Here is a 16,503-nt window from a genome sequence, read left to right as displayed (position 1 = left end):
TTAAAACATGTTATGTGTGTACATATATATATATATATATATATGTCAATTAGAAGGAAATAAATAATATCTCAGGTGATTTATCTGCATGATACAAAACATGATGACGGTGCAATAATGACTGATGTGTGGCTGTGTTAGTTTAATTTCTATTGCTATAAATTCCTGAGGCTGGGTGACTCATAAGGAAAAAAATTATTTGGCTATGGTTCTCCTGGTTGTAAAAAAAAGGCATGGTACCAACATCTGGTTCATGTGAGGACCTCAGGAGACTTTCAATCTAAAGACTTTCAATCATGGCAGAAAGGGAAGGAGTATGTCACATGGTGAGAGAGCAGAGGGAGGTCTCAGTACTTTTTCACATCCAAGTCTCACATGATCAAACAGAGTAAGATCTCACTGCTGTAGGGAGGGCATCAAGCCATATAACTTTGAGTTATATAAGTGCCCATAATTCAAACATCTTCCATCCAGGCCAACCTCCAACAGTGGGGATCACATTTCAACATGAAGTTTGGTGAAGACAAACATCTGAACTATATCATAAACCACTGGGACTCTGTTCTGTTCTATTCCATGTTACAATATCAAGGACTTTCCCTACTCCAATGGATAAAATCTGCCCATATGCCATCTGAGCTTTGAATTAAACATCCTAAATATTGTACCATTATAATTATTGTCAATTAGCATAAACCATTAACAAGCACATTGTAATGGAAAACAAAATCTTAGTAATTGTTTCATGAATGATCAAAAGCATGAAGTAACACATACAAAATATTTTCATTTTAAGTATGTTTGTCTTTCATTGTGAATATTACTATGAGATCATACTGATAGCAATTCTTAACATTTTATTATATGAGTATAGAACATTGCATAAAATGTTAATGAATACATACCATAATACATATATACATACATTTTTTGTGTGAAAAAATATTTTCTGTATTCTAATTTAAAGTTGATTGTACTGAGGACACATAATTTTATGTGATCACCCATGTTTACATAATGTGACAGAAAACGAACAATATGATTTTGAAGCTCACAATAAAGTAGGAATCTCAAGCAAAAAGATTAGGCATCTATACATAATTTGTTTTAATATTTTTAACAATACTTCCATTATTTACACTATAAAAATTCCCATGGGTGAACCAGGTGGGATAATAAATTAACTTTATTTACATGACATGTTTGTAAGTGAGGCAATCTAATTAGATCAACTTTAATTATCTCGAGGGAAGGAGTTGTCATTGATTGGTTTGTAAAAGGACAGTTAGATAATTCATTAAAGTTGTTTTCTCAATTGCTAAGTTTAGCTGGAAAAGGCTTAACACACAACTTCTGTTAGAACTAAATTCTACTTCTATGATGATGTCAAAAAGAAATACTCTTTTTCTTCCTGTGTTTTCTGAGCTAGATATGGTTTCTGTGCAATGTATTTTCTCTTACTTTGAGGAGATTTATTTATTGCCATGCCCTTATTTTGACCCCAGTGCAGAATCTGGATGTGAATACACCACATATAAATTTCAATTCTTAAAGTGAATTTGGTGTTCAATATGCTGACCAGTCTAAAAGCTCATCAGTAGGCAAAAGGCAGGGTGATCAATTCTCACCATGGTTGGCTGCTTTTAACAGATGATATAAATACCTATACTACAATATGTGAGCCCATTTGTTATTTTAATTTTATAAATGTTTTAAATTGTGATAGATTCTACATCCTGACTGGTTTTGTAGTTGCTGTTCTTCAGTGTTGGTGAAATAGCGACAATCTGTGAGATAATCTATTAAAAGTTTGCCTTTTTTGTTTTGTTATTTTATGTTTCACTTTGTTTTGGTAACCTCAATCTGGTTTGTCAGTCACAGAACTAACATATGGTCTATGTCCGTTTTGGCTGATTGTTCAACATATGCTTCTTTCTCTTTATTTTCTTCAGTATTTGAATATAGTGGACAATAGTAAAACTATCGTGAGAAGTATAATTTTGAGGTTCAAGGGAAAAAGTAAGTAAAAGGGTAATGAAAAAATCATCAATATTTATTCAATGATTATGCACAGATTCTGTTACTTTATTTGCTCAGAACAGCATTTGCAATATTATTCACTCTCAATACATATTAATTTGGAAAAGAAATTTATGCATCAGCTAGAAAACTGGACAAATGATATTTATCAGTTTTTGAAATTCAGGGGTTCTTTTATTCAATGATGATAACACTTCAATGTCAATGTAAATGTAAATTTGGTGTACGAAAATAATCATCAGAGTGAATGTTCTAATATAATTATTGAATTCAAATATTTTATACTGAGATCTTGAAACTCTAAAGACTTGTTTTAAAGGATTTTACCATAATGTTCAAAAGGGTGACTTAATACAATAACTATAAAGTTATGCATCTAGATAAAGTCAAATAATAACACGTGACTTATATTTGGAATTTATATTAAAATATTAATATTTTAATATATTTATAATAATTTTTGGAGCTGATTTCTAGGCCATTAAACTTAAGCAAATTCATTTAGGGAATATCATACTATCAGTCATGCATACTGGTCCTTTATGGCTTAATCAATTTTATTTTCCTATTCCAATGTGTTTTATTTGCTGTTTCTTTCAGTTCATCTTGATAAAAGAAAGCTACAATGCTGACAACAAAATAAAGTCTCATTGTCTATCCATAAGATGTCAAAAACCTATTAGATACTTTATGTTAAACGGAAATTAAGTGTCTTTATTTAATAATATCAGTGAATATAATGCAGAGTTGAACAACAGGTCAGATAGTTTAATGTGCCACTTAAGAAACTAAAAGTTCTATTAGAATATGATCACAAATAATAGGTTTTCTTTTCTTTTTTTTCTTTCATTTTTTTTTTCTTTTTCTTTATTTTTTTTTTTTTAGATAAGGTCTCACTCTGTCACCCAAGCTGTAGTGCAGTGGAAAAATCATAGATCACTGCAGCCTCAACCTCCTGAGCTCAAGCAGTCCTCCCACTCAGCCTCCTGAGTAGCTGGGACTACAAGTGTGTACACCATGCCTGGGTAGTTTTTTGTAATTGTTTTTTGTTTTTGTATTTTTGTAAAGATGGGGTTTTGCCATGATGCCCAGCCTGGTCTTGAATTCCTGGGCTCAAGCAATCCACCTGCCTCAGCCTACCAAGTATTCTTTCAAATAACAACAACAACAACAAAGCCATAAAATAAATATAAGAAAGATAAAATTATCATATTTTTTGTGTTCTTTACAAATGGAAATGTCCAAAATGGTCTTGGAAGATTTTGTTTTATGTAAATAGGTGATTTCTATAGTGTCTGACACTAGATTTCATGTGTTAGTTTAGTTGCTGTCATTCTCATCTGGATTGTCAATACTGGGTATTTCCTTTCAGATTATGAGAGAGCTCAACCCCTCAGGGCCAAATATATTTGGAGTCTTCCCAAGCTCTATGCATGCTATATGACATGATGTGATGGGTTAAAACCGTGTCCCCCAAAAAGATATGTTGACTTCCTAATGCCTAGGTCTTCAGAAAGTAACTCTTTGGAAATAAGGACTTTGCAGATATAGTTAGTTAAGATAAGGTCACATTGCAGTAGGAAGAGCCCTTAATCCAATATGACTGATGTCTTTATAAGAAGAGAGACTTACAAGGAGAAGGTAGCCACGTGAATACACACACAGAGGAGGCAGAGATTTGAGTGATGCCACTGTAAGCCGATAAATGCCAAAGAGGACAACCACCTCAGAAAACAGAAGCAGAAAAAATGGATTCTCCCTTACAGGTAAAGAGAAGAGCATGACTCTGAAAACACCTTGATTTGGAACTTCTAGCCTTAAGAATTGTACGGTAATACATTTCTGGTGGTTTAAACCTCCCAGTTAGTGGTACTTTGTTAAGGTAGTAGCTCTACAGTGAGATTTTTGTATACACTGGATCCAGATATAGCTAAATATAAATATAGCCTATTTCTCAAACTCACGGAGCTAATCAAGGGTTAGTATTCCCATTAACAGTAAAGATAAATTTATCTTGCTAGGAAATCTATAAGAATGAGGAGAAAAGTGGGAAACCCCCCCTGCCAAAAGCTTTTATATACAGACTGGATGATAGCAACATATAATTATGGGTGATTCTAACTTACATTTGTGTTCTGTTATAGTGTGCATTTTTATTTATTTTTTTTACTTTAAACATCTCTGATACTCTCTACATGGAGTGATTAGCAATACTTCATTTAGCACTATCTATTTACTAATACACATTCTATATGCTTAATATATATGTATAAATTCTCAGAAAACAAAATTCAACATGAAAGGGATATTTAGCCATACTCCTGCAATCTGAAACTCTTGTGTATAAGTCACTGTTAGATGAAAATATAAGATGTAAAGTATTCACAGAAATCTCTTTGCAAATACATTATGCAATGTAAACATAATACTATTTCATATGTTAGCAACCTACCAACATGAGAGTACAAAAATAATTTCAGCAAAACATCTTATGTATTTACTTTTTGTCTTGTACTAAAAAGGACTTAAAAAGATATTCAAGAATTGCATGTATATTGATTGGAGGGAGGAGCCTCTTGGTTTTGATTATTACAATGAAATAATTCCCAATAAATCAATTTTTGAAAGTTTTTTAGAAAAACCTGAGATAAGTAAAGGCTTTGGACAAAGTGTGTTAACTACAATTTCTAACTTTTAAAAATGTTGGGGGGAAAAAAAGAAGAGTTAAACCAGGATATCTGGTTTCTACTTCACCACAGCCACAGTTGAAAAGTATATATAACACCACACCTGTCTGCATTAACAGTCAGAAATCATTGGATTTGATATGTGATTGTATCCTTTACCAATTATGTATACTTTATAAACTTATATAACCTCTAAGAGCCTCATTTTTTCTCTCTTAAAATGAATATATTAATAACATTGTTTTTTTATATAAATTATGTGAGAAAAGATATGAAAAGAATTTAGCACAGTCCCTGATAATAAAATGTTCCCTTCATCAAAAAAAAGTGTACTATTTTCTGTAAATTTAAGTTCCTTATCGATGTGGATATTAGATCTTTGTCAGATGCATAGTTTGTAAAAACTTCCTCCTATTCTACAGGTTGTCTGTTTGCTCTGTTGATAATTTCTTTTGGAGGCCATTGTCCTTACCACACTAATGCAGGAACAGAAAAACAAATACCACATATTCTCACTTGTAAGTGGGAGTTAAATGATGAGAACATATGGGCACATAGAGGAGAACAATACACACTGAAGACTACTGGAGGTTGAAGTTGAGAGATAATCAGAAAAAATAACTAATGGGTACTAGAGTTAATACCTGGGTAGTGAAATAATCTGTACAGCAACCCCACATGACACAAGTTTACCTGTGTAACCCCACATGACACAAGTTTACCTGTGTAACATACCTGCAAATGTACCCCTGAACTTAAAAGTTTTTTTTTTAAAGTGTGCTATCATCCTAAAATAATGAAATAGAAAAGAAAAAGGAAAATCACTTGACAAATGCTTCTGGAACAGTAGAGAAAACTGAAAATGTTAGCAGCAGTTCCTGATTCAATGTTCTTTTTTTTTCTTTTTTTCTTTTTTTTTTTTTTTTTTTTTTTGTGACAGAGTTTCACTCTGTTGCTGAGGCTAGAGTGCAAGTACAGTAGCACAGTCTCAGCTCTCTGCAACCTCCACCTCCCAGATTCAAGCGATTCTACTGCCTCAGCCTCCTGAGTATCTGGAATTACAGGAGCTTGCCACCACGCCCAGCTAATTTTTTTGTATATTTTAGTAGAGGAGAGATTTTGCCATGTTGGCTAAGCTGATCTTGAACTCCTGACCTCAGGTGATCCACCCACTTTGAACTCCCAAAGTGATATAATTACAGGGGTAATCACTAGGCATAACTGCCCCTAGCCCTGGTTCAATTTTCTCATGAAAACAACCATGAAGACAGGAAAAAAATACTATTATTAGCTGACCATAGTTTATTGTTATTATTATTAGAATCAGGGTCTCTCTGTGTCACCCAAGCATAGCTTACTCTAGCCTTAATCTCCTGGGTTCAACTGATGCTCTGTCTCAACCTCTTGAGTAGCTAAGACTACAGGCATGTGCCACTATGTGCAGCTAATTTTTTTTTTTAATAGAAATGGGGTCTTGTTATGTTGCTCAGACTAGTCTTGAACTCTTGGCCTCAAGTGATCCTCTTCCCTTGGCCTCCCAAAGTGCTGAGATTATAGATGTGAGCCAGTGTGCTCAGCCCATAGTCTATTATTTAACAAAAATCATCCTAAAAGAAAATATCAGTTGATCTAAATATCTTCCCTAATATTGGTACTGTAATAGATAATTAATTAATTCAGAACAAGGTACAGAGAACATGCTTCAGAAGAGCAGCTCAAGGTTGGTAGAAAGACATTCTAGACTGCCAGACATTAGCCCCAGTCATTCACTGACTTCAAGGATGGACATCAGTACCACAAAGGGTTGACTTTCCCCATCACAATCCATTACTAAGCATTAAACTCAAATAATTACTTTTTTGAAAGTTACAAGTATTTTGATATAAATGACAATATTTCTAATCACTAGCAAATCAATTTTGAGATGAATATATGAGAAAATACATGCATATATATTATGAAGCTAAGATTATAATAAAAAGAGTATTATTTAATGCTAATTATGAAGAGATATGATCTACCTGGATTTGTTACTTTTCCATAATAATATTCTAGGAAAATCATAGAAAATAACTGAAAATTGATAATCCTAAAAAGGATAGCTAGAGGAAAACTTGCCATAAATGCAGAAATTCAAAGCATTTATGGAGACAATGAATGTGAAATAAAACACAGAGAAAATTCATGGAGAAACTTTGTGGTAGATGGAAAGCAGATGAGGCAAATATAGTACAGGAAGCCATAACCATAAGTTCTCAGGACTTTACGTAGCAGGGAAGTTCTACTTAACAAGTCTAAACATTCAATTGCTATGCCTGCAGATACTGGAAAATAAAGTAGCTCTGTATACTGTTACTCAAAGTTATATCAACTATAAATCTTCCACAGAAAATACATATACAATATAGAAAATGACTTTTTCTCTTCTCAAGGGGATTGAAAAGAAATGTGTTGAGATTACGAAACAAGAATAAAATAGATTTAATTATATTATGGTATAATTCAAATGAACACTGGAAATGCTAAGATAGCAGAAGCAATAGAGAAATAATCATGATAATGGAACACATCTACTGAATCAAAAACAATATACAAAATGGGCAACATGTAGAATTCAAAAGAAATGAATAGGATGGTGAATAGATTGAGAGGAAACATGGCAGGCATGGTGTACAGAGCATAGTGGCTTAATATCCAAGTCATTTAGTCATGGAACTAGAAGATAAATCCAATAGGAGATAAATATATATGAATTACTAAAATTGCTTTATAAAAATTTAAGCAAAATAACAAGAAATCATAGGAACTTGTACTTATTACATAGTACATAGAAGCAACAAAGATAAACTATTACCTAAGTAAATCTTTTTAGGTTTATAGAGAAAAAGGAAAGAATCATCCAAACTTCAAAGGAGTTCATTGGATTCAAAATCTATGTTGTCTCAGATTTATTAACTATGTCAACCGAAGACAGAAGAGTGTATATCCCTAAAAAACAAAATATGTGATCAAAAAATATTTTCTAGGCCAAATTGATATTTATTGTATGTGGTTGTAAAAGAAGGTCATCCTTAGGCATGCAAACAGGAAACAAAAATATTCTAACATAGTTTTTGCTGATGGCAATGAAAGGTATGATAGAGTGGAGACTAATAAAGATTAATAAATATAACAAATAAATATAAAAATGATGCATACATAAAATAAATGCATTAAAAGTGTTCTTAATTGAAAATATTATAATATAAATTCTTACAAAAAGTTATTCATCTTAAGAATAATTAATAATACACATGAAGTGGCATTGTAAAACTGCTTAAAACATCAAGAATAAATTCAAACATTAAGGAAGAGAATGTATACTTTATGGTTCACTGCAAATACGTGGAATATTGATGAACTGATAGAGAAGAAAATGCAATGAGGAAAATCACTGATATTTAAATAATAAAAAGCATGTCAAGGTTTGGGATTAAAAAAAAAAGAGAGATGTCAAAAAGAGTAAAGTATTTTACTAACTATAAAAAGAAGTATACAGGCCGGACGCCATGGCTCATGCCTGTAATCCCAGCACTTTGGGAGGCCAAGGAGGGTAGGTCACAACGTCAGGAGTTTGAGACCAGCTGGACCAACATGGTAACACCCATCTCTACTAAAAATTCAAAAATTCACTAAGCGTGGTGGTGAGCGCCTGTAATCCCACCTACTCAGGGGCTGAGGCAGGAGAATTGCTTGAACCCAGGCAGTGGAGGTTGTAGTGAGCCAAGATTGCACCACTGTGCTCCAGCTTGGGCAACATAGCGAGATGTGGTTTCAAGCAAAAAAAAAAAAAAAAAAGGAGAAATATATATTCTGTCAAGTTTAAATCAGGGGTCTGTAAAATTTTTCTGTAAAACATCAAGTTGTAAATATTTTGAGCTTTGTGAGTTACATGATATCTCTCCCAACTACTCAGCTCTGCTGTTATAGCACCAGAACAACCATAAATAATATGTAAAACAAATGAGTGTCACTGTGTTCCAACAAAATTTTATTTATGGACACTAAATTTGAATTTTATATAATTTTACATGGCATAAAATATGATTCTTTTGATTTTTTTTCAACCCTATAAAAATGTAAAAATATTTTTAGTTTGTGGGATGTACCAAAAAAAAGAAGGAAAGAACAAGAAACAAGCAGGCTGTGGGGAGGAACTGGTTCACAAAGCACAATTTGCCAAACCTGGGTTTTGCTAAATAACTTGATTAGATTACATATAATATTAATTAAGTACTGTAGGCTAATCAAAGAAGTATTATACATAAAACTATTAATTCTGAAAGCATACTAAATATATGTATGTCATGAGACTGGTAGTCGGTAAATAAATATCTAAAATTATGCCTTAAAGTCTTATCTGCTTGATTAGACAGCAATCTTTTCTTCCTGGAAGTTGTTCTCCACAAATATTTCTCACAATTTTCATTGATGTTTAATTGTGTAATCTAAAGGTCCTTAAATATCCCCCATGCTCTGAATTTTGCTTGGTTTTAGGTAAGGTCACTGAAGACTATGGGATAGAGTACAGGAGATACCACTTACAGCTCTATAGAAAAACTCTTCTGCTTTCTCCTTGTTGAATTAGCTCATTTCTCCATTGAACTATCTTAAATTTCTGTATTTAATTTCAAAGTCTGTGTTGTTGCTAACTTGCTCCAAATTCTTGAACTCCTTTTGACTCCCAGTACTCAGTTTTCTCAGAAGAGAAATTACTAAAACTTTTTTAGCTCAATTGCTTCAGCAATTGGCCACTCAGAAAGGACTTTGGGTTGATAATGACAAAACTACAGAGGACAATTTGGTAATTTAAATGGAAAACCCAAATATATTGTAAAATCTTTCTACCATCATTAAATTTCTAGAATTCATCTTCAGTTAACCATTCTGGATAGAATTCATCTTCAGCTAACCATTCTGGATAGAGCATTTATTTATTTTGGTTGATATTGAAAATAACACTTTTTAAAATTTATTTTATTGCATTTTAGGTTTTTGGGGTACATGTGAGGAACATGCAAGATTGTTGCATAGGTACACACGTGACAGTGTGATTTGCTGCCTTCCTCCCCATCACCTACATCTGGCATCTCTCCCCTTGCTATCTCTCCCCAACTCCCCACCCCCCACCTTCCCCAACTCCCCACCCCCCACCTTCCCTCTCCTATTTCCCCTCAACAGACCCCAGTGTGTAGTGCTCCCCTCCCTGTGTCCATGTGTTAAATTAGTTCAACCATTGTGGAAGACAGTGTGGCGATTCCTCAAGGACCTAGAAATAGAGATTCCATTTGACCCAGCAATCCTGTTACTGGGTATATATCCAAAGGATTATAAATTGTTCTGCTATAAGGACACATGCACACAATGTTCATTGCAGCACTGTTTACAATAGCAAAGACCTGGAACCAACCCAAATGCCCACTGATGATAGACTGGACAGGGAAAATGTGGCACATATACACCATGGAATATTATGCAGCCATCAAAAATGATGAGTTGTGTCCTTTGTAGGGACATGGATGAACCTGGAAACCATCATTCTCAGCAAACTGACAGAAGAGCAGAAGATCAAACACCGTATGTTCTCACTCATAGGCGGGTATTGAAAATAACACTTTTTAACAAATATTTAAAATTTTAAGTTACAAAATTTTCCAGCAATATAGTTAAAATATAGTACATATAGTAGAATGTATTTATAGATATGTAAAATGATGTCATAATCAGCAAAGATTAAATAAATGAAAGTAAAAACAAATTCTGACACCCAAAAGGCACCATTCTTAAAAAGTTATACATGGCCAGGAGCAGTGGCTCACACCTATAATCCCAGCACTTTGGGAGGCCAAGGAAGGCAGATAAATCTGAGGTCAGAAGTTTGAGACCAGTCTGGTCAATATGGCAAAACCCCATCTCTACTAAAACTACAAAAATTAGCCAGGCATGGTGGTACATGCCTATAATCCCTGTAATCCCAGCTACTGGGGAGGCTCAGGCAGGAGCATTGCTTGAAACTGGGAAGTGGAGGTTGCAGTGAGCTGAGATCATACCATTGCATTCCATCCTGGGCAACAGAGCAAAACTCAGTTAAAAAAAAGAAAAAGAAAAAGAAAAAAGAATTCTACATGTTCAATATGCCAGACCTTTATGAAACAGACTCTTGCTATATAATATGTCAGTTGATGTAGGGCATACATAAAAGGAAAATCTAAGCAATACATTCTGTCGGATGAAGAAAACCTGATTATATAAAGAAAAACTCAAAAATAAAATGGGAGCTAACTAATCAAAACTAGTAACAGAAAAATCATAAAAACAAAACAAAACAAAAGAGAAGTATAAAGGTATCCCAAGATCAGATACAGTATATACCAGGAACATAAAAGTAGATCAATATTGGAAAAATTGACAATATAGATATATTCACCCTGTGTGTGTATAGTTTTTCCTCTCATCTGTTGAGATACTCTTACTTAATTTAAAAAAAAAGACACTTTCATAACATTTAATACCCATGCAGTATAAAGTGAACAAGTAAGCAAAGAAACACATGCAAGCAATCTCTTAGTAAAACAAACACCGAAAAATCCATGCATTTTCTTGTTGTGGCAAAAACTATGCACCAAAAACTCATAGTAGCCATCATCCAAAATGGTGAAAACTTAGAAACATAAAAGTAAGTTTATTTACAAAGTGTTCATTATCAACACTACTCAACAGTGCTCTGGAGAGCTTAGCAAGTACCTGTGAATGTGCATTAAATTCTAATAAACATACTTATTTTCTTGAACAACAAGAAGAAAAAATATGTTTTGGGATTGTAAGAGTATCTGCCACAGAAAAGGAAAGTCTAACAAAAATTAAATTTCATGGTGCAGTTAAAAGTTTAAAACTACATGCAATTTGTGCAGTAACTACACTAGTAATTGGAAAATAAATAGAACAGAACAGCAAGCCCAGAAACTGAAATATGCAGACATAACTACTTGCTATATAATTATGTTAGCATCCCAAATCAATGCATTAAAAATGGCAAGTTCAGTAAAATATAATAATTTCAACTGCAGGTATGTTGGTAGGAAAAATGGAATTTGCATGCATTACTAACAATGTTGTAAATTGATTACTTCTCTATGGAGGATAAATATTGATTGGAATAAAAGGAATGATAAATTCATAATTGCAGAAAATAAGACTTGTCCATTAATCCTAAAAATCCTCACTTCATTCCAGACAAAATGAAGATACACTCATTTATAAAAATCTCACAAGGTACCTGACAATTAAAGTAACTTTATCCAGAAAATTTTAATCTACTTGCCCTATTCAATCCTTCTGAAAGGTTGCTTTCACAAGTTTATTACACTTTGTATCACATGTTCCATTTACCTGTGTTAAGAATTATCCAAAGAAAAACAAAAGAACACCAACACAGTCAACAGGGTAATGGAATGCTGATGTTTTATTCAGTAGAGTTGCTTTGTAGTAGATGATGGCAAGCTGAACCAATCAGGTCTGCTCTGTCATTTATAATGAAAATGTCTGTCAAGGAAGTCAGAATAATGGAAACAATGAGAAAAAGCAGCTGAATTCCCCACATGAAGAAGACCTAAAGTAAGATGCAATGAAGGACTGAGAGGGCGAAATCAAAAATCATAGTTGGGTCATTTCAGAGAGGCTATATTCTTAAAGCTATTCCATGTCTAAGTAAGCTGGGTTCATAACTACTAAGGATATAAAATTAAACTTTTCTGAGTTTTAAACATGAAATTTAAAATAAGAAAAATGAAATAAATTTTAAGCAAAATTTAGAAAATGATCTCTGTCTCAGTCTATCAAGACTGCTATAAAAAAATACCACCGACTAAATAGTTTAAGCACTTCTAGAGGGTGGGAAGTCCATAATCAAGGCACCCATATATCTGATGCCTGGTGAAGGCCCATCTTCCATCTTATAGACAGTCACTTTCTTCTATCCTATCATGGGAGGGAGAGAGAAACAGAGAGACAGAGAGAAAGAGACAGAATCTAATTACCTCCCAGAGGCCCCATATCTAAATATTATTAAAATTCAACATATCAATTTTGAGGTGACACAAACATTTAGTTCATAGCACTATCAAGAACATTTCATAAACATTCATGCAGAAATCTCAATCTCCATAAAGGCAATAATTTGAAATAAGGACAATGCTTCTTAATGTGTTTCTATGCCATATAATAGAGGAGATTCATAGTTTCCTTAGAATATGGTGCATAAGGTAACTCTATTGGAAGCCCTATTTACAGTAAAAAAAAGTATATTTTATATAAAGTGTAGTGAGACCACAAATATAATCTCAATAAAAAGGCTCTCACTGAGGTGAATACAGAATTTCTGCATCTCACAAATCTCTGATATGTTTCAGGACATACATTGAAGACTACCAATGACAAACAACCAAACAAGCAAATAGTATATATATTTTTTAGATTTTTTGACATAAACAACATATTAAGTCTTAGGGATGGAGGAGTAGGAATACATAGATTTGATGTTATTTTTTCTGTGTCAAACTCTGTGTCTCCCCAATAACCATTTATTCTTCCAATTTCAGAAACATTACAGCAAAATGTCAAATCTGCAGTTTCAGCACACCACACAAAATGGTGGCACAATCTTCAAGTGACCTTTTCTAATGTTCATTTTTTCCAACAGAAAATATCCATTTTTATCCATATTTACTCCTTCAGCCTCAATTCTCATTCATTTGAATAAACTAGTGTTCTACTTTTATGTGACCTTGAACCTAACTAATTTAGGATTCAATTTCCTCGGTCTAACCTTTCTTACCTGCAAATATAATAGAACATCTCTTGGATAATTTTCACAATGATATCCTGTGATTTTTATGAGTGTGGCTATGTGAACAGACTCAAACCTATCATGGTCATTTTGAGTCACTAAAATATTTTGGAACTTACCTTTGTAGCAATACTTACATATTAAATGTGATTCTTTACTAAGTTGCTTAACATTGTACATTTTTTAAAACTAATTTTTGGTTTAAAACAATGACCATTTCTATATATGTGAAAATAGAATAAATTACTTATACAATAATTTAGATAAGATTGCCTGACCCCGAAAATATACATGGTGCTGTTTGAAATGTATCTATGTTCCTTTTATACAATGTTCATTTATATTTTTCTTTGCCATACAATAGAGGAGATTCATAATTTCCTTAGAATATGGGAATTTATGTTGTCAATTTTTTCAGTGAAAGGCTTTTTTTAATTCCAGAAAGCATATGCATAGACAAATAATTTACTGTACAATGATTTTCTTGCCAATAAGGATGAATATATGAAAAACATAATATCTAATTCAAATAGTTTCTTACAGAAAAATTAAATGAAATTCAAAGAAGTTATAGGGTAGCACCTTTTTTTCTGTTCTAATAGAACAAAGAGAAGAACAAAGAGAAAGAAGTTTATAGAAATATGTTATCCAACAGAAAAATTTGTCTTTTGAATTGTGTTTACCTTAGCTGAAGACTGAATGAGCATTTTTTTTTCAGTAGATACATATGATGACTTGACGTATATTCACAGTTATTAAAAAAGCCATGCCAATGTAGTTTAGCTTATTTTTTATTTGTACTCAGTTTTTGTAACTCCTGAAGCATATAGTTCTGTGGAAGTCTTGTCAGAACCCTTCTCCAGTCTCAATCTATCTGATGCTTTTTTTTTGGTGATCAATTGCAGCCTAAAATATTTGCACATTGTATTTACCAAAATGTGTATTAAATATGGAGTTTGCTTTTCATTGTTCTATCAGTATTATTTACTATAGTGCACATAACACAGTATTTTCATCATAACATTTAATTAATACAAAACATATCTGCCTTTACCTGTGATTATGTTGATAAAGAGAGGACAATTATACATAATTCTAGAAATTTTGTTGCTAGATACAGAGTAATCTGCTTTACATAAAAGGTTACCATACATATGTTTAAAGCAGAAAGTACATCAGTTATGAAAAAAAAATTTATTCAAGTGTCTGTCTTAAGTAAGGTCCCAAAATTATAAAGTTTTATTTAAAAATATTATATTAAGAATCAGTCTACCAGATTTCAATAAGTATCAGTAAAACAATTTTATACAGACAGAATAATCAAAACTGAGTGTTATTGGCAAATGAATAAAAATACAAATCATAGGCACAGACTAGAGAACCCAAAATAGTTCCGTGAAATGGGACCATAATGTGCCTATGATTTGCCCAAAAATAGTCCCATGAAATGGGACTATAATTTTTAACCAAAGTGCAAAAGGAAATCCAAGGAAAAAGAATCATCTTTTCAACAAATTGTCCTAGAACAAACAATTGGATAGCTATAGGCAAAACAATAAACTTCATGCCTTAAAAAATAACTAAAAATGGAACATGGATGTAAATGTACAGATATAAAACTGTAAAACTTTTAGTAGATAACACAGGAAAAAATATTTGGTACTTAGGTCTTGGTGAAGTATTTTTACACGTCACCAAAAACATAATTCATAAAAAAAAATCAGTAAGTTTTACTTCACCAATCTTAGAAACATTTCTTTTGTAACAGACTCTATTGAAAGAATGAAAGACAATCTAAAGCCAGGGAAAAATATTTGCTAATCACATATCTTTTGAATTACTAGTGTACTATAATTCCAGATTATGAAAAGAACTCTCAAAATAAACTACCCAGTTAGAAAATGGGCAAAAGACATAAAGGGATATTTCACTGAAGAGGATACATAGATGTCAAAGAAACAGATGAAAATTTTCTAAATATTATAAGTCATTAGGGAAATGAAAATTAGGAATACAATGACATATCACTACACACCGATTAGAACAACTTAACAACAACAACAAAAATGATATGTAGAGCAAAGATAAACCTTGTATACAGATGATAGGAATGTAAATTAGTATAGCCATTATGGAAAACAGAATAGAGGCTCCCATAAAACTAAAAATAGAATTACCATACAATCTAGCAATTTCACTACTGTCTATTTACCTGAAAGATTTGAAATCAGTACATCAAGGAGATTCCTGAACTCCCATGTTCATTGTTGCAGTATTTATTAAAGGCAAGTTATGGAATCAATTTTAGCCTCCATCAATGAACAAATGGATAAAGAATGGGTGATATACATATACAATAGAATACTATTCAGCATTTTTTTTAATCTCTTGTTTGCAACAATATGGATGAAATTGGAGAATATTATGCTAAGGGAAATAAGCCAAACACAGAAAGATATATACCTCTTGTTCTCTCTTATATGTGTAATTTAAAACAACCTAACTCATCAAAGCAGAGAATGGTTATTCCCAGAGGCTGAGGTGGAGAATAAGGAAATAATAGTCAAAGGGTACAAAATCTTAGTGAGATAAGAATAAATTTGTTTTTTTGTTCCAATATACTGCCCATGGTTAATATAGCTAATAATGGAATATTGCACATTTCCAAATCGCTAACTAAATAAATTTTAAATGTACTCATCACAGAGAAATTAAATATTTCAGGTGATGGAGATGTTAATGAGCTTTATTTAATTACCACACACTGTATTCAAAAATTATCACTTTATATCTCATAAATATATACATCTATAATTTGTCAGTCTATAATAAAAAATATAAACTTCAGAATTTCCAAAACAAATTCTTACAAGAATACAGAGAAATTGGATC

Source organism: Sapajus apella, unplaced genomic scaffold (assembly GCF_009761245.1).
Source record: "Sapajus apella isolate SASKATOON/1434 unplaced genomic scaffold, GSC_monkey_1.0 scaffold1, whole genome shotgun sequence".
Lineage (NCBI taxonomy): Eukaryota > Metazoa > Chordata > Mammalia > Primates > Cebidae > Sapajus > Sapajus apella.
The sequence above is the reverse complement of the archived record's forward strand: the minus strand, read 5'-3'. Positions refer to the sequence as shown.